Source organism: Pelophylax lessonae (assembly GCF_965119305.1).
Source record: "Pelophylax lessonae genome assembly, chromosome: 1".
Classification (NCBI taxonomy): domain Eukaryota; kingdom Metazoa; phylum Chordata; class Amphibia; order Anura; family Ranidae; genus Pelophylax; species Pelophylax lessonae.
This window is the reverse complement of record NC_138768.1, coordinates 746,468,771-746,493,303: the sequence shown is the minus strand read 5'-3', so window position 1 is coordinate 746,493,303 and position 24,533 is coordinate 746,468,771. Positions and strand designations below refer to the sequence as shown.

The window sequence follows — 24,533 nt, the reverse complement described above, 5'->3', positions numbered from 1 at the left end:
CTTATAACTTTCTTTAAAAATAGTCATTTACATTGATATTTATTTTAAAGATTAAACTAATCTTTGTAGAGCTTTATAAAAAAAAAAAAATGTCTCTGTTTAAATTTTGCATATGGATCACTTGCCATTTCACATCAGATATAGCAGGGATGTAAAAGTATTAGGATTTAGGATTAGGATTTGTTATAATGTCAACAAAGAAGTGGGGTAGGGTTCTAGCCCTTGTCAGGCTTAGGTTTATGCGTCTCAATGGGGAAAGCTTTTCTTTACTTTCTAGCCTGAAGATAAAGCAGGTAATACAGTAAGAGAAAATCTTTTCAAAGCAAATGGGAATCCCTTTTAAACAGTTGTCACCACAGGGGTTTCCATTGGAGGATTTCTCCTCACTTCAGTTTTGGTGACAACCATAAAATGTACATTTCTTCCCCTCACTTCCTGTTTTCGTGACTGTGACTTGGACAAATAGAGAGGGGTGAATCACGCCAGCAGGAACACCGCAATCAAACCTAAAAGGGACTCTAATACGTCTAGTTTAAATTTAAAACTAAAAAAAAAAAAAAAAAAGATATGATTTAGCTACAGATATGCTTTAAATTAGTCTCAGACAGGTAAATACGCAATTAAAATACAAATACAGTATGGGAATAGTTTTACCTTCAAAGGGTTCTGTAATTTTGTTCAGCCAGTCTAGTGTTCCTCACATTCTTTCGAGACAGCACAGCCAGATCTTCAACTTCCACTGCAGTAGCACCACAGCATGGTCAGGAACAAAACCCCAGCTTGATTGTGGGAACGTAGGTGCAGCAGCATACTGATGAGGTCATTATTCTGCTCTCTTCTTTTCTCAGCGTGTCCATGGTCAGCACATGTGCTTGACAGCTGGGCCTGATTGGCTCTTGCTGCTGGCCCTTTCTTTCCAAGTTTGACTACTACAGAAAACTAATATCATAACAAATTCAGGTACTTAAAAGCATAGCATTTCAACATAAATTTGGTGATTTTTAACATATTAATTTAAATCAATTTTATGTACTTCTACCTGAACTTGGGTTTTAGTGCAAAAACCAAATCCAAACCACACTTGTGAAACCTTATGTGAACAACGAAAAGCTGCAAGCAAGAAATATTTAGTGAACACTCCTAATATATTGAATATGCCATACTTAAATTGTCGTTAATTGCTTCAATACTGCCTCCTTTTGAAGCAGGTATACAGGGATCATGACTGCAGCTACAGTCATGATCCTGGTATTGTTTAATAAATCCAGAGATTCTGCACATGGTAAAATGGGGAAACTTCGGGGAAGCGTGATGACATCACGTAGTGTAGTGTAGTGTAGCCCAGAGCTTTGTTACTCGATGTCATCACACTACCAGAAGTGTCCCCAGCACTGAGAATTGGCCAGTTTTTGATACTATATACAGTTGTACATTTTACTACCAATGTGAGTGCAATATATGTGTCTTGAATAAATTTGTACATTAGATTTTATACTGTGGGTTTTTTTTTTTTTTTTGAGTATGATGGTCCTGTGATTGGAGAATTTATGATAATTTCCTTCGAGGTACTCCTTGCTGGTTTCTTTCCTAAATATAGCCTGTGGCATGTCCGTGGCATGCCCTAGGTATGCTCCTTGCTGGATGCTTTCTCGAATATGACCTGTGTCCTGCACATATACTGTTGCAACTGTGACATCTTGCCTGATACGACTTCTCTATAATTTGAGGGTCATATTTTTCTGGTAAGCTCCCATTTGCTTTACTGGTGGTGGTGACTCTGGTGGATTTGAATGCATACTATTTGTACTTTGCATGGAATTTTGAAGAATATTCACAATTAACTGAAGTTTGGTTTTACCCTGAAGTCAATACTTTAATGATACTACCCACATTTTTGTATGGGTTGGATTAGGATACATAAAAAAATGCTACGGTTTATTTGTTAGATTAATGGCAAAATATTCTTAAACATGCTCATCATGTGTAGAGAGGGCTCAAAGCAGAAGTGGAAATGGAAATAGATATAAGCAGATCAAACAACACAAATATTCTTTTAAACTTGCAAAAGTCCCTTATGTTTGTACAGACATGTGAGGTCAGTTATTCACCTGAGTTTACCACAATCTGATAGCAGAAACACACATGGTCTAACTCTATTCTGTTATGTTGAAGAAAGACTGCATAGAATGATGCTTCAACCCCAAATCCAGGGGATGGTGAAAATGAAAACATCTGACACATTTTTACATGTTTATACATTTACTGTACCTGTACATGCTCTTTTATTGTATCTGTGACATTTTCACTATGCCCAATTGGCACTGCAGCATTGATATTCACCTTAAAATACACATCAGCATGGCAATGTGCATTAAAGGCTAAGTTCACCCTTTTACATAAACTGGCCCATGCAAACAATTGGCCCCAGTAAGTTATGTTTAATGCCAATACCCTACCTGTAGGACTTTTCTGTCACTGTCAAGCCTGGCCAAAATACTCCCAGTGTTTTCATTCATACATCCTAGCTTATTTCCACCACACAGCAATCACTGGGTGCTCCTTCTTAGCATCACTGAAGCAAGCACACTTCCTGATTCAAAAGCTGCACATGCAACGTACCCTCAGTCTCCTATTACAGAAAGGACATGTCATCCCCACTAGGACTAAGAAAGTCAAACATCCTCACTAGGATTCTCACGCTGTTGTAGCTCCTTTCCATATAATAATACTCTGGGCTAAAACAAAATGGAAACCGAGCCTCCCTATTTGATAACAGTTAAAGAAACTATCACTTTAGTTGAACTCAAAAATGAATGCTCAGTGGCCATTGTGTTGTAGCCCATGTCCTGCAGTCCTGCAGTCTTGTCCTCCCCTTTCCTGGTCTGCCAGGCTTCATGAAGTGGATTTTAAGGGAGACCTTACACTTTTTTTATGTTGTGTTCCCCCTTCAAAATTTATGCCAGACCTGGACCAAAAAGCTTATACCAGACTGGATTTCAAAGTTCCAAAGTCCCAAAGTTCTCTTTTTTTTTTTTTTTTTGGCTTTTTGTACATTCATGGCAGACCTTAACCACATCAATACACCCCCCTTCCTACTACCCAGGTCAATTTTCAGCCTTCAGCGCTGTCACACTTTGAATGACAATTGCGTGGTCATGCTACACTGTACCCATATGAAATTTGTATAATTTTTTCCACACAAATAGAGCTTTCTTTTGGTGGTATTTAATCACCGCTGGGTTTTTTATTTCTTACAAAAAGAAAAAAGACAGAAAATTTTGAAAAAAAAAGTTTTCTTATTTTCTGTGAGTAAATTGTGAAAATAAGTAATTTTCCTTCTTTACTGATGTGCGCTGATGAGGCGGCACTGATGGGCACTGATAGGCTGCACTGATGGGCACTGATGAGATTGCACTTATGGGCACTGATGACGTGGCACTGATGAGGAGGTACTAATATGCCGCACTGATGGGCACTGATAGGTGGCACTGATAGGCGGCACTGATAGGCAGCACCGATGAGCACTGATAGGCGGCACTGATGGGCACTGAAAGGCGGAGCTGATGGGCATTGAGAGGTGGCACTGATAGGTGGCACTAACGGGTGGCACTGATGGGTGGTACTGATGGGCACTGATGGGTGGCACTGATGGGCAGCACTGATGAGCACTGACAGGTGGCACTGATAGACTATGACAAGCAGCACAGATGAGCAGGCACTGACTGGCAACACTGTGGGCACTGATGGTGGGCACTGATAGGCATTGTTTGGGGTGACTTATGGGCACTCTTTTTTTTACTTTACAGTAATCAGGGCACTGATAATCAGTGCCCTGATTACCTTTTCTAGGCTCCCCTTTGAGTAGGAGCGGCTGATCGGCTCTCCTCGCCACACACTCTGACAGTGTGAGGCGAGGAGAGCCGTTAAACAGCACCTCCTCATTTACATGTGACCGGCTGTTATTGGACACTGCCGATTACATGGGTACAACGGGCGCATGAGACAGTCTGTTCTGTTGCGCCATCAGATGACAGCATCCCAGAACGAGAGCCGCACCGCTCTGCCGTCATTTGACGGTGGGTGGACGGCAAGTAGTTAAACAAGGATCAAGGTCGTTTAAGCATTTTTAGGAGAACCCCCAGACTTTTTAAATTTCTTTGTGTGGGAACCCCCAATAACATCTATACCAGACCCTCATCTAGGATAAAGGGTCTGGTATAAATGAAGAGAATCCCCAGCCACTTTGTTTACAAACAGAAGTAAGCTGTTATTTGCTTGCACTTTAAACAGCATTTTCTTCTTTGTAAATATGAGTTTTGTTGTAAATGGTTGTATACATTGTACAGATGTGTCACTTCACATCAGGGCGAGGTTGTTTAAAGGAATTTTGCATTTTTAATGTTTACCTTCAAACATTACTAAAAAGATTCCATTCAAACATTACTAAAATTGCTGCTCCTGCTCCTGTTTTCAAATATTTTTTGCTTTTGTACATATCCCCCAGGGCAGTGTTCAGCCTCCCATGCCATTTCATTGACAATCTCTTGAATATTAGCCTTGAAAATGGCCCACATTTAGCCCACACTGACTTCAGTAGGGTTCAGATTCAGCTTTCAAACTTTAGTAATGTTCACAGGACCCAGCTCAAACTGAACCCAGATACGTTCAGCTCATCCCTACTCTTGAATTGACATACATCAATTGCAAAACAACAAAATTGGTTTGTTAAAAATATTGCTTTTAAATACTACAACACAGTAGAGAGAAGCACACTCACAGAGATGGAAATCTGAGCTCTTACAAGTGCAAACGTGTTCTGACAGTTGTCATTGGCTGTCAGGAGACTGCTGTACATCTCTGTGGTTATGAGAATCATGGAACTTTATGTCCTTGTAAACACAGTCTTAAAAGTTTAGGCATTACCAGCTTCACAGAAAATAGCTAAAACCAATTCTGGTGCCTTTAACACAAATGCAGCAAAAAAATAACTTTAGGTGCAAATTTGCTATACTAAAATAGATGTAAACTCCAACTGGACAACATTTAGTTTGCCAACTAATCACTTTATTTATTTATTTTTTTTTTTTTATAAAATTCTGTTTTTAAAGTTTTTATCCTTTGTTGCATCTCAGTGCTGCTTGTGACGGACGCGGGTATTAGATCCCTGTCCTTCTCACTAACGCCTGACAAAGGACAAGCCAATCTCACACCACGCTGTCACTTATGTAACAATGCCACTCTCACAAAGATTTTCCAGAGGTGCCAGCAGGCTAAGAGCAATTGTCACTGGGCTAATTAAGCAATTAACCCTTTAAAAGCCACCACCCACTGAGGAAACTCGTAATTTATATATAACAATTATTATTTTAGAATAATCGTCTGTAACACACACTGTCACCACAGACAGGTATGTTCATAGGATTTATTCTATACAGTAGCACTCTTCAAGAGACAGGTTCTTTGTCAGCTTGCATTAAGGACTTAGAGACAAGGTTAACACTTATGAAAATAAGGTTTTAATGATGAAAAGGTCAGGGTTGGTGCGGTCAGGGTTGGTGCAAATAAAATATTTACAGAAAAAAAGGTGTTTCAAAGAAATAGAGATATAATTCAGCAGTAGAAAAATAAGGTAGAATTGAGGAGGAAGGATACTTGCAATCAATGTCCTGGGTGTTATCAGAGTTCAGTCGATGAGCCGGGTGTTATTGGTTCTTAAACTTGACAAATGTTCCTGATTTGATGGTAAAGGAGAACTCTCAACTGGTTAGGCGTCTCCCTTTTTCTCTTGGATCAAAGGGGTGTTGACAGATGCTCCTGACCAATAAAATGGAGTGTCCATGGGCTGTCCTGGGTTTATGATAATATCAGGTCTCTCCCTTACCGACAGTTTTTTACCACTATTCATATCTTTCAATATGTACCAGTTGTATTCTTGAAACTGATAGATTATTGTTCAGCATTGAATTTCACATCCAGGGATACTAAACACAGGGTAGCTCAGATAAACTTGTCACCCAGGAGGCATCTGACAGCTATCTTCCCTTTTATATGTGCTAGTGTGGTCATGTATGACCTTAATTCGTTCAGTATGATATTTCTCATCCAAATATATACTTAATATTATTGTGTCATGTTCCTGTTTGAGTTTATGAATCGTGTGTGATTTTTTAAGTTTTTAATTGGGCAGAGCTCCCTGATTGCCTTTTATGATCCCCATTAGTTCTGGGTATCCTTTAGGGCATGGTCATAGTTTTTTTGATAGGCCTGGACAGCAGAAACAGACATCCTTTGAGGACTCAATTAGCTGTTTACAGCTTTGCACAGGCCTAAGCGCTGGTTTCTGAAGTCTCTGAGTTGAGATAACAGCTGTTTTGAAGTGCAAAACCCATGCATTCCATGAATTAGAGGTTGAGGGAGGGAGTAATCACTGCAGCAATGTGTAACTGTTCTGCAAGACTGTCTTGGCTGACCTATAATAACTGAACAACATGGCCGCTTGCTACAGCTTTTCTTGTGTCCAGTACGGGATATCATTACACTGCTGATTACCTGCAGACGCTTGGGGGCCATGTCCTTTCTTCATGCACTCCTTTCAGCAAGAGTTGAATGTTATTGGTCAGGTCAGGTATCCTGTGGTGACAACCACAAACATGCATGGGCTTGAATATCTGCACAGCTAACTATATTCTTGACTGGCAGTAAATGTGACAGAGTGACACAGCCAGACAGCATTTGGAAGAATGATTTGATCAGATTGGTGTAACCCTGTGACAGGAAGTGCCTGAACAAGAACTGCCATGATGGGATTACAAGGTATTATCATGAAGCCATAGATTTAAGCATTGAACCTGACATTTGAAAATATAATAACAAGTTAACCCTTTCACTGTCACTACTGCAAGGCTTACGTCAGTGACAGCACTGACCTCCTGACTGCTACAGCAGCCTGGAGCCTGTTTACAATTCTTCAGATTATTGGTTCAATGATTAGCTCTGCAGTGATTGAAGCCAGAAGCTATGAGTTTCTCATTATTTCTAGTTTCAGCTATGTCATACCTCCCTGGGAAGAAGCTGACCAAACATGGTCTATGCTTGATTAGCTGCAGTGGAGTGCAAAGGTATTTATTATTGTATTAGGCATCTAAAAATGTTTGAGGCTGGATTTACACCCCAGACGGATGCTGCTGACAGCAGAGGTCATGTGCATCCCTGTTCACTGAACCGCCTCCTTTACCTGTACGGCGGTTTGTAGGAGCACTCCTGGGGGCGCGCCTGCCTCCATTAGGAAGCGGGGAAGCCAATCCACAGGACCAGCGGCTCTGATTGCTGCCGGGCACCCGTGATCGCTCCCTGCTAAGAGAGAACGATGGTCTGCTGTTGTAAACACAACAGACTGTTATTCTCTTTGGAATGAACACAGAGCACTTGCGATCCTCCTATTTCAGATCACAGGTCTCTGTGTTGATTCCACAAGTCCATCCTCCATACAGTTAGAAAACCCTCCCCTAGGCTCACATTTAACCCTTTGATCACCCCTGGCTTAACCCCTTCCCTGCCAGTGTCATTATTACAGTAACAGTGCATATTTTAGCACTGATTATTGTAGTAATGTCACTGGTCCCCCCAAAACTGTCAAAAATGTCAGTTAGGGGTCCGTTCAGTCCGCCGCAATGTCACAATCCCGCTAAAAATCGCTGATCACTGCCATTACTTGTAAAAAAAAAAAAAAAAATGACATAAATCTTTCCCCTAGTTTATAGACGCAATAACTTTTGCACAAACCAATCAAACATGGCTTATTGGGATTTTTGTTACCAAAAAATATGTAGCAGAATACAAATTGGCCTCCATTGGGAGCCAGTCACAATCTCCGGTCATCCGAATCGGATGCGGTGAAACCTGCACTAGTGTGAACCCAGCATAAAAAATTAATAAAAAGCCCAGAGGAATTTAAAAACTATCCCACAGTCGAAAATATCAATCACATATTAGCTATCATTGTGTACTCCCAACTGGGAATAATAAATTAAGGGAAATCATTCATGTTCTGCTAAACTGATGAGCAGTAAAGGTTTTTAAAGTTTCGCCTATAAATAATTATGAGTATCGTAGTTTATTTGCTGTTTAGGGGGAACCCCATGACGTTTTTTTTTTACATTTTGGAATGGGGTTCCCCTTAAAATCCATACCAGACCTGAGGAGCCTGGTATGGACTGGGGGGGACCCCATGCCATTTTTTTCAGCAATACTGACATAAACTGATATAAACTGAAGTGCCTATATATATATATTCTATCTCTAGAAGCTAGTTAGTTAGGCAGGGAGAGTGTGTTCAGCCTAAGCAGGCTTGATGGTGACGTAGGTGGTAGAATACCAGGCATGCAATTGAGAGGTTGTGGGTTCATTCCCTTGGCCTGTGAGCGATTTATAAGTGGAATTCCTTTAGGGAGAGTGTAGTGAGTTTAACAGCTGCCTCTGAGTCATAATTGGCCAAAGGCACCTGCCTTTGGCCAATCATGGCACAGATGATTTGATTGGCCAAAGCATGGAGGGCAGAGTCTATGCTTTGGCCAATCACATAATGCACTGCCAGTGTGCAGTGCATTATGGATGTGGGAACTCGAAGTTCCTGCGAAGAAGCCCATTTGTTCGCCATTAGACGAACGGGTGAATGGGCTGTGTTCAAGTCTAACTTAGGTTCAACTCGAGCACGAAGCCCATTCCTACTGAAAATATGAGTTTAATTAACAGTTGTGATAATACCATGTGACAAACAAAATTGTAACTACCATCATTTTATTCTCCAGGGCCTCTGCTATCAGAAAAAAATATGTTTTGGAGGTTTTAACCAATCAACTGGCCTAAAATGTGCATTTTTACACGTCTGTCCCGGGGCTGAGGCGGGTGTCTGCCCAGACGGTCCTGGTAGGGGAGACCCCACAAAAAAGACACTATATACACCTCTAGCTGAAACGGCTGTAATCACAGATAGTGACCAGATAATCTATACAAAAAAGTGGATAAGAATAAATATGTATAAACAAAATGCCATAATTATATGTGTCTCTAGTGTACTTAGATCTTATTCAAGTATAAGTGATACGTGTGAGATCAGCCAAATGAATAGGGTGTAATAGGATATCAGCGTGATACAGTGACCATGAAGCAAATGAGGAAAGCAAACTACAAATAAGAAACCCAAGAAGTTACAAAAATAAAAAACAAAAAACACCAGTGAGGCGAGTGACAGATGAAAGTGCTAAAAGCAAGGGGTTGGTAAAATGATAATCTTACCACAAATAGGGAGTGAAGTGAAAGTAATCTACAATTTGAAACGTGAAAAAAGTGCCCAATTGAAGTGAAAACATGGAGGGAAGGTCAGACAAACCTTACAGAGGTTATATACCCCCACGGACTGGGGCGGAGCCCCGCCAGCGCCATTGACCAGAGCATCCGGTGTGGCCACCTCCCCTAAGCATTGGCGCTATGTCCATTCACCTAACCCATGATTTAACTGAGTCATGCGGATTGGGTAGTCTTCCAGCTTTAGCAGCCGAGGGCAGCTCAGTGGCGACAGGCTTCCGGCACCCGCCGGATGCTCTGGTCTTCGCTTCCGCCTTCTCTCGGCTTCCCACATGGCGCTTCGCATGTTTCAAATTTTGGATTACTTTCACTTCACTCCCTATTTGTGGTAAGATTATCATTTTACCAACCCCTTGCTTTTAGCACTTTCATCTGTCACTCACCTCACTGGTGTTTTTTGTTTTTCATTTTTGTAACTTCTTGGGTTTCTTATTTGCAGTTTGCTTTCCTCATTTGCTTCATGGTCACTGTATTACACCCTATTCATTTGGCTGATCTCACACGTATCACTTATACTTGGATAAGATATATATACACTAGAGACATATATAATTATGGCATTTTGTTTATACATATTTATTCTTATCCACTTTTTGTATAGATTATCTGGTCACTATCTGTGATTACAGCCGTTTCAGCTAGAGGTGTATATAGTGTCTTTTTTGTGGGGTCTCCCCTACCAGGACCGTCCGGGCGGACACCCTCCTCAGCCCCGGGACAGACATTGACCCATGCTGTTGCTCATCTTTTCAGGGTCACCAGGTATATCATAGTTACCTTTTTTTTTTTTATATGTGAGTAACATGATTAGATTATATATTTAAAAAATTTTCTGTTTCTTTTTTTTTTTTTCCTTATCATATATTTTTGTGGGTTTTTTTTTGGGAGGTACTGGTGCATTTTCTTTATTTACTGTATTTTCTGGCGTATAAGACTACTTTTGAACCTCAAAAAAATCCCCCAAAAATGGGGGGTCGTCTTATACACCGAGTATAATATCTCCAAGGTAACCTAAGTATAAGTATTACCAGTAGATGAAAATTAGGGGGGGTCGTCTTATACGCCGGAAAATACGGTATATAAGAATTTTACTTGTTTTTCCCCCCCTTTTTTTTTCTAAAATTAGTAAAGGTTTACAGATGATTTTAATCAAGCTCCTGAAGAGTGGATGCAACCTCCACGAAATGCGTAGAGCTAACCGACAAGAAGCTATTTTTATTCCTATTTTTATTGGATATTGACTATGGAGTATTCATGAAAGGCTTATAAGTCATTGGATGTGAAAGTCCAAATATCTGGATATGTGCCATGTACCACTTACGATATTATGTATTATATATATGTCTTTTATGATATTTATTTATCTGCTATATATGATTTTTGATTATAATATGAAGTGTATGTATACATGGCTAGATGTGTTCTTGATTTTTTTTTATTATTTTTTCTACAGTAGACTTGTATACACATCTTGGTCTCCCATTGGGAATATGTGATTTCCTGATTACTATATATACCCCCTTTTCTTCTTCTTCTTTTTTTTTTTCTTAATATATATTAAATCAGTTTTTTGAGATTATTTCTCAGTTTCTGTTTATTTTTTATTCTGCAACCTACCTCATTTAAAATCCCACCGCCACGACCCCCTTTTTTCTTACAGATTATCAGGGATGGAGGTTTGTTGCTGTTGATACCTCAGATCAATTTCTTTACAATACTGGGTTTAGAACTGCTTTAACTGATGAGGCATCCTCTGACAGATTGCCACTATGGTCCATACATCAACATATATACATAATCACTGTGTATACTGTATTAATAAGAAGGACCTCTAGATTGTATCTATGTGCAAATATGTGTGCCATGTACAAATATGTAGAATGCATTTGTGTGTATGAGGAAATGGGGTTGCATATATCTTTTTCATACCATACAGTTTATATATATATACACTGTGTTGCAGCTGATAGAAAAAATACAGTTTAAAAAGGAATGGGGATGATTGTTGTAATATGTTCTGAGATGGGATGAGTTGCTTCCCAGCACATATAACTAAAATTAATTTTTCAAGATCTGCCAAGTGTACAATGCTGCAAATGCAATGAAGTTTTAAATATATCCCCAAATGGGAGAAGATAATGAAGTTGCTGTTAAATATTTATCAATAGATGTAAAATCTCTCGGTGTATCCTGGGAGCCCCCTGCTGGGAACCTGCCTGAAGGTACAAGCCATGATACAAGCCTGGGCACCAAACAAGCACTCACATTCCACAGCACTATGACAGCTTATAATGTGATGCCAGAGCTATGTTATTTTCTAGACTGCTCTAAGCTTAGTACATGTATGTCTTGATACTCCCGCTGCAATCTACAGCAAAGCAATTAATGTGAAAGCCTGGTGCAAACTAAAAAGCACATATGCATGAAGAAAACATAAAAAGGGAAAGGAGGAAGCTACAAGCAATGATGTCTAATGAGGAATTTAATGTAGTTGCAATTTTTTTTTGATACTTTCAATTCAGCTGACACCCTGCCTAGTAATCTGACAGAATCCTACAGAAGGAAATTACCATCTGTCATTCCTTTGCAATTTTATTTCTAATAGCAGCTAACATAGAGCAACCTGTAAAACAGCAGACTATGTAATACATAATACATCAGTCTTCGGGGGTCTGTTTACTAAGGGGGTTGAGGATGTTAACCTAGCAAACAATGTTGGGTAATGAGGTAAACCTGTATGAACTTTAAATAGTCAGTAATCTGCAAGGAAAAAAAAAATTACTAGAATGATTGGGTATTCAAAGTGAACAGAGATTTATTTGCAAACATTTGATTTGTTAAATGAAAAGCTTCTTCTGCAGAAAGTCAAATCCAGAAAGTGGTATGTTGCAGTGGCCTATAACCAAAGTGAGGCCAGAGCGATCCCTTTTTTTGGTTAACTAAAATTCACGTGTTATTAGGATAATCCTGCAATATGGACACAGACAGAAAAAAAAAACAGGGATTCTAACTTCTCCCTACACAATGAGCAAAAAGGCATTTCAATTTGTGTCTTTGTTGCTTTTAGATAATTCCTTTCACTTCCTGTCCAGGAAAATTATGTCAGCAGGACAGGAAGTAAGAGTAAATCTCTGTAACAGAGTTTGAGATTACACAAAAAACAAGACAGAGGTTCTAACCCTTCCCCACTTTGTTCAAAATGAAATTAAAAAAAGTTGTGGTTGGACATACTGTACACTTTAACCAGTTGTGAGCACTGGGCATGCTAGCCACTTGCCGACCGCCCGCCGCAGATATACTGTGGCAGGCTGGCTCAGTTATGTGAACTAACGTACCTGTACGGTGGTTCACAGGATCGCTCCTGGGGCATGCCCGTTCCCATTACGAAACGGGGAAGCCGATCCACAGGACCCGTGATCGCTCCCCGCTGAGACAGAATGACGGTCTACTGTTGTAAACACAGCAGACTGTTGTTCTCTCTGGAATGAACACAGGGAACCTGTGATCCTCCTATTTAGGATCACAGGTCTGTGGGTTGATTCCACAAGTCCCTCCCCCCCACAGTTAGGAAACACTCCCCTAGGCTCAAACTTAACCCTTTGATCACCCCTGGCTTAACCCCTTCCCTGCCAATGTCACTATTACAGTAACTGCATATTATTAGCACTGATTACTTTAGTAATGCCACTGGTCCCCCCCAAAGTGTCAGAAATGCCAGTTAGAGGTCCTTTCAGTCTGCTGCAATTTCGCAATCCCGCTAAAAATCGCTGATCACCGCCATTACCAGTAAAAAAAAAAAAGACAAAAATCTTTCCCCTAGTCAGTGTGTAGATGCTATAACGTTTGTGGAAACCAATCAAAATACGCTTTTTGGGATTTTTGTTACCAAAAATATGTAGCAGAATACAAATTGGCCTAGAAGGATGAAAAAATATTTTTTTTTTTTTTTTGGGAATGTTTTATAGCAGAAAGTGAAAAATATTGTTTATTTTTTCTTCATAATTGTAATTTTTTTTTATTTATAGCACAAAAAAATAAAAATCGCACAGGTGATCAAACACCACCAAAAAAAAGCTCTATTTTTGGGAAAAAAGGACATCAATTTTATTAGGATACAGCGTGGCACGACAGCGCAATCGTCAGTTAAAGAATCGCAGTGCCGAATCGCAAAAAATGACCTGGTCATTAAGGGGGCAAATCCTTCCGGTCCAGAAGTGGCTAGATAGGCCATTAAAAATGATTTGTAGTAAGCCCAGTCCTGTCTCTTTGCCATCCAACCTTCTCACTTGTCAGCAATTCCTGGCTGCCAAAAAGACAGGTAAGAGTTTCTATACAAATATAGACCATATGGCACAATGTTTATAAACAGTATTCAGACACGAAATAGAGCGATACAAAACGTCATTGTTAATTTGATGTTTACTCTTTTACCATGTTTTTATTGAAATTTTTTCAAAAAACAAGAATTACAAGCAATCAGATAAAACATTTTCAGGTTTCTGTCAATAGTAGGATAGGTGCATAAAAGCGAAACTTCACCTAATCAATGTATACAACCAAACAGACATTGTGTATTATTAAATCCACAGCAAAGTAGTGATTGATATTTACTCTTATTCATTCCCCCAATTTTTTTTGTAATTTTCCTAAAAAATTAATATTTCATTTTTGTTTTAATTTTTATTATTTTGTTTAATAATATTTTCCATTTTATATTTGTCACATGGCTTGATGTTCAGGTATCTTTGGTGCATGCACTTTACAGTTATTTCATCCCAGCACCCGGCTCCATCTCTGCATCTTACCGATGCCAAGAATGGGCCAGAAGTGCGCCCGGCACTGCACATGCACTGCAAGCAATGAACACAAAGAAAAATATGGCAGCAGACAGCTTAGTGATTTTTTTTGGCAAACAAAACATAGAGAGAGGTTGATCTACTAAAGAGTAAACATTAAATGTACCTCTATTATCCAATCATATGAAAAGGAAACTCCTGTTTATTTATTTATTCTACAGATGATTAGGTAATTGAAGCCAATCTTCAAACTTTTTTTGAGTGAAGATTGTCATCTCTACTAGTAAATCAGCTTCAAAGTCTATACTTATTTGAAGATTAGTTGTGCTTTTAAACTAAATTCCAGGCAACAATCTAAATAATGCATCAAATAAAATATAACTAGACACACACTGTCAGCAAGATATCTTCGCGCTATTTAGGAGGAGTCAGTAAATATACTGCTATGATGTAAACAAGCTGCTGCTACTTAAACAAATAACGAAAAATATTTGTGATAACATATAAAAGAAGATTAGTAGCGCAAACAGTCACTATTAAAATGACTCTATACACATATGAGGATAGGGAACACTATAATACATATGGTGTAAAGTCCTTTAAATGTCCATAAAGTTCCAGGGACTCGTGCGACAACTATTGGATCACCATCCACCACCAAGTGTCACGTCTAAGGGTTAATAGAAGTGGCCGCTCACCAGAGCAAATGGCTCAGGTGTTCTCACACAAGAGCAACAAAAGCAGGATTCGTATACTGCAAAGGGTGCATATGGAAAACTGGACTGTTCCCCGCTGCTGCATGAACATTAACAGGTAACCTCCTTACAATCCCCTTGGTCCAGATGGTGTCATATATTAAAAAAGGAATGGCTCCAATAGTGAAGTTCCATAAAACTTAAAACACTTTATTAAGTAAATATATTGCACTCACATGGTATTCATGAACAATACGCTCTGGTTACAAGATAAACGGCCCGGTAGGATACCTCGTTCGTATAGTCCGCCGGGCTGACTCCACGCCAGCCCAGTTACTTCCGGGTAGGTCCTCCGCCGTATCACGTGATGTCGGATGCGTCGTCTGGTCACGCACTGACGCGTTTCGTCATATCCGACTTCAACTGGGGGCGTGACCAAGACGACAACATCCGGCATCTAAATACCCCTGTTGGAACGCACTGCGACCAATCGGCACCAAGACGAGCCGACCGGAAGCAAACCAGCGCCTCCAACAGCGGAATTCCGACATCAGCGATAACATTAACTGTATCCATATATTTAGGATCAACACCGTGACACCATTGATGCTGGAGCAGCACCGGAAGTGCCATACAAGATGATCACCGGATACAAAAAAGACTGAATTGATTTCATATATGGAAAAAAGGAACGTTATTAAATAAATAGTATCCTTCCGGGGGTTTACCCAATGTCATCAGACAATATACAAAGCATTACCATATAACAATATCAACAATCAGCACATACTAAAAATAGGCAAACCCAAAGCGGAGCCAAATCAAAATACAATTAATAAAAGTATAATTATAAACATATACAATCTATAATATATATAGTGATCATAAAAACTGTATATAAAATACATTATAATAAAATTCAATAATCTCAATTTAAAACCATGATATATCATAATCCACAACATAAATAAAAGATAATGTACCACGAGCCTTCTAAGAAAGCTATCAAAAAGGGGGAACATCAAGAATCGCTAATAAAGCAATTTAGATCTAGTTCAATATTTAACCCCTTCGGTGCGAGGGCCTGGGTGAGGAAAATCCACTTGGTCTCACATTTGGATAATTCCCTCACCCAGTTGGCCCCCCCCCCGCCACGACGGGGTAACCCGCTCAATCCCCCAGAAGTGGAGGCTCCTGGGATCCCTCTGGTGGAATTGGCGGAAATGTGCAGATACATTGTGTTCGCGAATCCCTTTTAAAATGTTAGTGATGTGCTCGCCTATTCTAACTTTTAAGGCCCGCTTAGTGCGGCCTATATAGACTCGATTGCAAGGACACATCAACCCGTAAACCACATGTGTGGTATCACAGGTAATCAAGCTTTTAATTTTAAACGTTTTATTGATTGCCCAAACTGTGAAGGAATCCCTTCTCCTGAAATTGGTGGGCGTAAAGGAACAGGCTCTACATCTTCCACAGGTGAAGGATCCCTTCATGTCCGGAAAAAAAGAAATATTGGGGGGATCTAGTACTTTTTTTACAATTCGGTCACCAAAGTTAGGAGCCCGTCTATAAATGAATGACGGTTTAGTTGGTAACCCCGGACCCAATGTTCTATCCATTTGCAGTATAGGCCAGTGAAGTCTGAAGATCTCTTCCACTTTTTTATAATCGTTGGTGAAATCTGACAAGAAGCTCCACTCTTTGGGGCTATCAACAGTACTGGTCGGTTTAACTGTAGGCCTCAATGGTCTGGGAGCATTCTTAATCTTAATGATTTCGTTATTCAGACAAGTTTCATCATAGCCTTTTGCGACAAACCTGTCCTTCAAAACTCCTACTTGATCCATGTAGTCGTTTACAGATGTGCAGTTCCGCCTTACACGGATAAACTGGCCTCTTGGTATATTTCTGAGCCAGTTCGGATGGTGTCCACTCTGGATCGCCAAGTAACTATTCCTGTCTGTTGTTTTAAAGAACACTTTTGTTGTTAGTCTGCTACCCTCTCTTTTGATGATGACATCCAAGAAGTTGATTTCATTTTGGCTATGGTGGAAATCCAATTTAATATTATTCTGGTTGACATTAAGATTTTCCATAAAAGCACCCAGATCATTTTCAGATCCTTGCCAGATAAAGATGATGTCATCTATAAAGCGCCTGTGTAGCCTCAGCTCATGTCGTGCCTGGTTAAAAACAAACTTGTCTTCCCACTCCGACATAAACAAGTTTGCCAGGCTAGGGGCAAACTTGGCGCCCATAGCGACACCCGTTTTTTGGCTAAAGAAGTTGCTCTGATGCCAAAAATAATTGTGGCTCAGACAAAAATCTAAAGCCCTACCAATAAACACTTTCTGTTCCCGAGGTAGGTCGTCTCTTTGACTGAGTGCCCAATTTAATGATAAGAGGGCATCATCACGCTGGATGATGGTGTACAGGGACGACACGTCGGCCGTGACAAGAAAGACCGGCGAGTCGTCCCCAAGTACCACATCATCCAGCATGAGAAGAAGATCTGCAGTGTCTTTCAAAAAGGCTTTCGTCTTTATAACACTTTTTTGCAGAAATTGGTCCAAGTATTGGCCCAACCGGGCACTTACCGACCCAATCCTGTTCACAATCGGGCATGGAGGTGGGTTCACTGCGTCCTTATGGACTTTGGGTAGCGTGTATAGAATCGGAATCCGGCACGTACTAGGTGTTAAATAGTTGCGTTCTTTCTTAGTTAAGACACCATCCCTAAAGCCGGATTCGACCAATCGTTTCAGATCCTCTACAAAGTCCCCAGTTGGGTCTCTAGAAAGTCTGGTATAGGTGGAGGTATCGTTTAACATGGTTGTGATTTGATCATGATAGAATTTCTTGTCCATCACCACCACTCCACCACCTTAATCAGCAGGGCGGATGATAATCTCCTTGCGAGATTCTAACGAATCTAAACCCTCCTATATATGTTTATATCTCTTATTAACCTCATAGCCCGGTTCAAGAAACTGTAAGTCACGTAGGACTAGGTTTTTGAATACTTCAATGCAGTGGTTGTTGCCAGCAGGTGGATTAAAAGTAGATTTATTGCGCAATCCACTGTTAATCATGCCTCCACTATTTATATTACTTCTTGATGTGATGGGGTTATTCAGAAAGTGTTTCTTCAAATTCACCTTTCTGATATACTTGTGTATATCAATATAGGTGTTAAATTTGTTAATAGGTTTCTTGGGGGCGCACTTAAGCCCTTGATCAAGAATGTGGAGTTCACTTTTAGTCAAACTCACACTACTAATGTTAAAGATCCCCTCATTTACCAGTCTCGCCTTCTTTTTTTGGAGCTGTATCCTTCTTCCAGCCCGTACTCCTCTTCGGGGTGCGTACTTTCTCGATACAGTTGTCTGTCTAGTTGTGGATATTGAGTGTTGTATGGTTGACTCCGCCCCCTCCCCCTGCCCCTGCCTCGGCCCAAAAAAGGCTGTCTTGGTGGGTTTAGGGGGGTTTTTGGTCCAGTGTCCTCTGTCACTCCATTGGATCTATTGGCCAAACCCTGGTATTGATTCTGGGTTGGAATCTCCGTTCCCTGGGCGCCACCTCTCAAGGTGCCCCTTTTGTTCTTATTACCCCTGTTAGCACCCTTAATTGGAGGTCCTGTCCACTCCAATATGGGTCTAACTGGTATATGTGACACACCTCCTTTTGGGCGTACAACTGGGGTCTGGATCGGTGGACCAGGTGTTTGACCACCCACCGCTCCAATGCCCTCAGTTTCCATGGGTTCCTCTATTGTTGGGGCCTCTATCGGAGCAGGTCCTGGTAACGTAGCTTGCCAGCAGAAGACCTGACTGTTTCTAAAATCCTGCCGGTCCCTAGTAAATGTTTTGACTTTTTTGAGGTGTGTCTCTTTGTCAATTTTATCTAATTTAGCCTGGGTAGCATTATTGAATTCTCTCACCTCAGGGGAATCACTCTTGGTTTCTATTTTAGTTTGTAGGTCATGGATCTTTTTATTTAAAAGATCAATTTTCCTTTTCTTTCTTTTCAAAACCAAGGATTGTAGGTCAAGCCCTACTCGATGGAAAAAGTCATACCACTCACGTATGGAGAGGTCGTCGTTCAATCCATCCTGTGGTGCGACTCCCATCGGAGACCTCGACTAATGATCCCCTCTGCTATATATGCCTCCAGGGTGGTGATATCCCACCATGCTCTCACTTGTTTCTCAAGAGTGAGAGATAGTGTTTTTAATATCACGCTGATATCCTCATCTACTGGAGGTGTACTATTGATAGAAAAAATATTTTTAATATCAAAAGTTCTAGTACTCAAGAACTTAATTGCCTCCATAGCAGCAAAGTGAATAAAAGACAACAAATAAAATATACCTAGACACACACTGTCAGCAAGATATCTTCGCGCTGTTTAGGAGGAGTCAGTAAATATACTGCTATGATGTAAACAAGCTGCTGCTACTTAAACAAATAACGAAAAATATTTGTGATAACATATAAAAGAAGATTAGTAGCGCAAACAGTCACTATTAAAAGGACTCAGAGTGTGGACTCTATACACATATGAGGATAGGGAACACTATAATACATATGGTGTAAAGTCCTTTAAATGTCCATAAAGTTCCAGGGACTCGTGCGACAATTATTGGATCACCATCCACCACCAAGTGTCACGTCTAAGGGTTAATAGAAGTGGCCACTCACCAGAACAAATGGCTCAGTTGTTCTCACACAAGAGCAACAAAAGCAGGATTCGTATACTGCAAAGGGTGCATATGGAAAACTGGACTGTTCCCCGCTGCTGCATGAACATTAACAGGTAACCTCCTTACAATCCCCTTGGTCCAGATGGTGTCATATATAAAAAAAGGAATGGCTCCAATAGTGAAGTTCCGTAAAACTTAAAACACTTTATTAAGTAAATATATTGCACTCACATGGTATTCATGAACAATACGCCCTGGAACTTTATGGACATTTAAAGGACTTTACACCATATGTATTATAGTGTTCCCTATCCTCATATGTGTATAGAGTCCACACTCTGAGTCATTTTAATAGTGACTGTTTGCGCTACTAATCTTCTTTTATAATCTAAATAATGCATTTGTGTATTTGCAAATATCAATAAATCTACTGTGCATAGAACTAGTACAAATACTCAAATACTTTTTTCCCTGCATGGCATCACTTATATTTGAAGAGGGAGGGTCAGCAGGAGCAGGAGAGAGCAGAGAGATATCCTCATTGCTTTCTTACCACTCTTCAGCACCATGACCTTTCAGGTATGGGGGAACACTTGACAGTTTCCCTGTCTGGCCGTGGCAAAGTATAAGCTCACTTTACATTTAGTCTTGTAAACATGATAAAAAGGAAATAATAAAAATGAATTATCCATATGCAATATTTTATATTTTCCTAGCTAAATAAAATTATTAACTGAAAATGATAGACCTTAAAGCCCTTTAAAAGTTCATACAGGGGCTTCCTGGTCATGTGATCACTGTGATTGGCTGTCACAGTGATCAGGAGTCCACCTACCAGTTTGTGATCATAAACAGTGACCAGGAGCTGTCAGTGATAGCACAGACATCATGCCAGGGTACTCAGTGAGCATGCTCCCAGCACAAACAAGAAACACCAGCTGCAAGCCTATATGTGGCTGCTTGGTGTTAAAGCCCACCATTGTGCTGCCACATATACTGTATGTAAATGGACAGGGATGGGGGGTTAACATAATGCAAATAAATACATGAAAAAATAATATCTACTGTACGCACACACTTTTATTTTCCCTATAAAGAAGGCCAGTGGTTAATATAGACTATCTTTTAGTAATAGCTATACCATAGCTTGGATACAGGTTTAAATTAATAATAACTATCATATGTAACTTTAATAGGAATCATGCATGGACAAGCTATAAATTCCTTTGTTATGTAATTTCATAAGTTAAAGAGGAAGTAAACCCTCCTCTGCAAGTTGTACCTATATGTAAGCCTATGATAAGGCTTACCTATAGGTACTGTAAATATCTCCTAAACATGTACCGTTTAGGAGATATTTACCATAAATGCAGCCAGTGACATCACTGGCGCATGCGCTCTGAAGGAACAGCCACTGGTGCCGTTCCTTCAGAGCCCCGTGCCGTGACCGTCGGAGTGATGTAATCGCGGGTCCAGCCAATCAGATGGCCGGATGCCGCAAACCCGGAAGAAGGGTGACAGAACATGTCACCCATGAGAGAGGTGAGTGGTCGGCTCCTCTGGGCTTCGTTCTTAGGTAAGTATTTCATAATGAGCTAGTATGCGATGCATACTAGCTCATTATGTGTTTGTCTTTCAGGTTTTTTTTTTTTTTTTTTAATTCGGAGGTTTACAACCTCTTTAATAGCAATGAGACTAATAGAAGGAATACACGATTAGAAAAACGTACTAAAATTTTCATTCTGCGAACGATCACCCGATTTACTACTCGTGATGCCCAGCAAGTTATACCTGATATTGCTGTTATAAACTAAAAAGACCGATTGAAAAAATGAAAAACTGATGTCATATCATATGTAAACAAACTATATTCTATTCCTTGGTGTGAAGGTTGCCAGTTAAAAATCGTTTGAACATTATCATGCATGAGTGGAACTAGTCGACAACCCAGAAGTAATATTCAAGAAAGAAGTCTCATAACCATGAATGAAAAATCCAAATATAAAATGGAAAAAAAGAGATATGAGAAAAATGATATAAAATAATTTAAAAAATCTGTAATATAAAAAAAAAGTTTTAATAACTATTGTATATATAAATGTGTTATTTATTGAAATATTTCATAATATAAATATCTTATTAAATTTTAAAAATTAAATGTATATGTGTATAAATATATATATATATATATATATATATATATATATATATATATATATATACACACACATATACATTCAATTTTATATTATGATGTGCATCATGTTGAACATTCATTCTGGGACGAAGGGAGTGGCTACAAGGTCACACATATACACTACATCACTTGCCCCTCTATGTGAGATGTCAATACTACATATATAACATATTGCATGTCAAAAGTTTTTTTTTTCAATTTGTTAATGTCGGCGTCAATTTCGACCAACGAATGCTGTTTCGTTCATCGTAGGTTGACGTTGGTCGGTTTTCTAATCGTGTATTTCAGCTTTAAAGAGGGGATTTACTAAAACTGGTGCACTCAAAATTTGATGCAGCCATGCATGGTAGCCAATAAGCTTCTAACTTCAGCTTGTTCAGTTAAGCTTTGGCAAAAAAAACCTGGAAGCTATTTGGTTTCCATGCAGAGTTGCACCAGATTTTGCACACTCCAGTTTTAGTAAATAACCCCATCAATCTCAGCTTATCATTCAGAGTCATTGAAAAGTCTGTGCATTTTGGGAAGCATCTCTTTTGTCAGAAAGATGCTTAGAGGCAAAATAGGCACATCAAATATTATATTAATACTAATTTAGTGTACCATTGTGCCTGTCCACACTAATTTCGCTGTGGTTGTATGTCAGGAATCCTACCCAAAAATCAGGAAATATCAACAGACATGGACAAATTTTTTGATATCATTAAAGCTCATTAGTCATTAAAGCAATGCTTCATTCCTTCTGAAAATGATGAAATTAAAGCAATTGTCTCATGTATATCTGCATGTCTCTGGTATGTCATAGATTAAAGCAGCTAAATAGTAAAGTTAGATAAATGATTGCTTATTGTACAAAGATATTCTAAAATGGCCTGGATAGATTTATTGGCAGACCCAAAAAATAGAAAAAAGAGATACAAGGTTAACTCTAAGATAAAGATACATCAGCGTCTGATCGCACCATCCCTTACATTTTGAACGCCATTGGGCTCAAAACGAGAAGATCGGGGAGGACTTCAGTGTTGAAAGAAAAACATAAAAAGTCATACTGGAATTTGCTAAAATGCATATTGACAAGCCACAATCCTTCTGGAAGAATGTTTTTAATAGTGAACATAAACCCTCCTATCGTTTTCAGCCAAGGAAGCTGCCATCTTGGCCTCTGTTTAATATACAACTGCCATGATGATTCACATGTAATCAGTTGTAACACCAGCCATTGGATGATTTGATAGTTTGGTTGAGAACACAACGAATGGGAGTGTTAGATTCCTGGCACGTTCTGGAAATGTAACTGTTTTTTAAACTTGTTAAAAAAAAACCCTACACAAATTATGAAATGTGGAGTAGGCTTAGTTATTTTTTGGGGATGCTTTACTGTTTTTGGCATGGGATGCCTTAAACCTATTCTAGACAAAATGCAATCTCAAAACTATCAAGGAATTTTGGAGTGAAATGAATTACCCAGTGCCATAAGGCTCGGTTCACATATATGCGAATCGGATGTGTTTTGAACCACATCCCATTCACATAACTTGTGAATCCGACCAGCTGGTTCACATATATATGGACCGGTTGCAGCGCAAATTTTAAAAAGGTTTTGTGTGTTTTTTCGTCCGTATCAGGTGTGATTTTAGTGTCAAATTCGCACCTGAATTGCATCTGAACCATTGACGCACCTGTTTATATGTGAACCTAGCCTTAAGCTTTTACATTAAGGGTTCTATCATTTTGTCCATGTCATTTCATTTGTTTTATTATTTAAGATATTCTGTTGAATCCATTCTTTTAAATAAATATGGAATAAACAATGAAGGATGCCAATGTTTCAAGTTATTTCAGAGAAAATTGTGGGTTTTGCCTTTTTAGTGGAAGGGTACCACCAACTTTAGTCATGTATGTAAACAATTGTTTTGCATGTTAGACTCCGAGGGGTTGATTTACTAAAACTTGGATGTGTTTCTGCATTTTTGATAAATTTCCGGTGCTTTTTGGATGAGTTTTGCCACATTTCAAATGTGTTTCATACAGGAAAAATGCAACACGATCTACGTTTGTCGACTGCAATAAAACCCACTACACTGGTGTGAACTAAGCCATTGGAATTCTATGTTAAATATTGTCCATGAGTTTTTGATGCAGAATAAGCTTGCACTGGACTGCACCTGGTGTGAACCAGCCCTAAGTCCACTTTTCGATCCATAGGATCCCTAAAAGCAACTGAGTTATTCAAAGGCAAAGACACTTAATGCACCAGATGCTGGGGGGCCGCATCCATTCCTGGAAGTGCATCGCATAAACATGCATCAGCTGCCTTCATTGGATGAAGATTAGAGACCATGTACTGTAAATTGGTCTTCTCATCAGGTCACTCCCATTCTTCATCAATGAGCCGTTTACTCCTTGACATTATGGGAAAAGAAGGCCCTTCCTTCTTCATATTTGGAAATATTGTCATGTTTTTGGGCTAATGACAGGCCAGTGAGATTGTGATTAAAAGTAGGCGTGCCCAACCTTTCTTCAGTTTTTTAACTCTTATGCCCTTTTTTGTCTTGCCTGTGGCATGGATATTTGCAGCATACTTTCTGCTTTTGCCTCCTAAACATTGGCTTTGAATTTTGCACATCCACATCCTTATCCATTAGGACATCCCTGAGGAGCATGAAACCCACCCTGTGTGGGAATCTGAGGAATGTAGATTGTCCTGGTCAAGAGAAGATGACCAATGGCGGGTCCTATGTTCTCTAGAGTGTTTGCGTTTAGGGCTTCTGCTCCTAAAA

The 24,533-nt window shown here is 39.6% G+C and overlaps 1 protein-coding gene and 1 pseudogene across 2 annotated transcripts in view; both read left to right on the top strand.

Annotated features, from left to right (window-relative positions):
* GABRB1 (gamma-aminobutyric acid type A receptor subunit beta1) overlaps positions 1-24,533 on the top strand; it is a 750,154-nt gene that overhangs the window by 380,282 nt on the left and 345,339 nt on the right. The window lies entirely within an intron of this gene.
* Positions 20,127-24,533, top strand: part of LOC309544777 (large ribosomal subunit protein uL6-like) — a 32,099-nt pseudogene continuing 27,692 nt past the window's right edge. The window contains exon 1 of the transcript in view: positions 20,127-20,138. The product of the transcript in view is annotated as a large ribosomal subunit protein uL6-like (transcript). The remainder of the gene's footprint in view (positions 20,139-24,533) is intronic.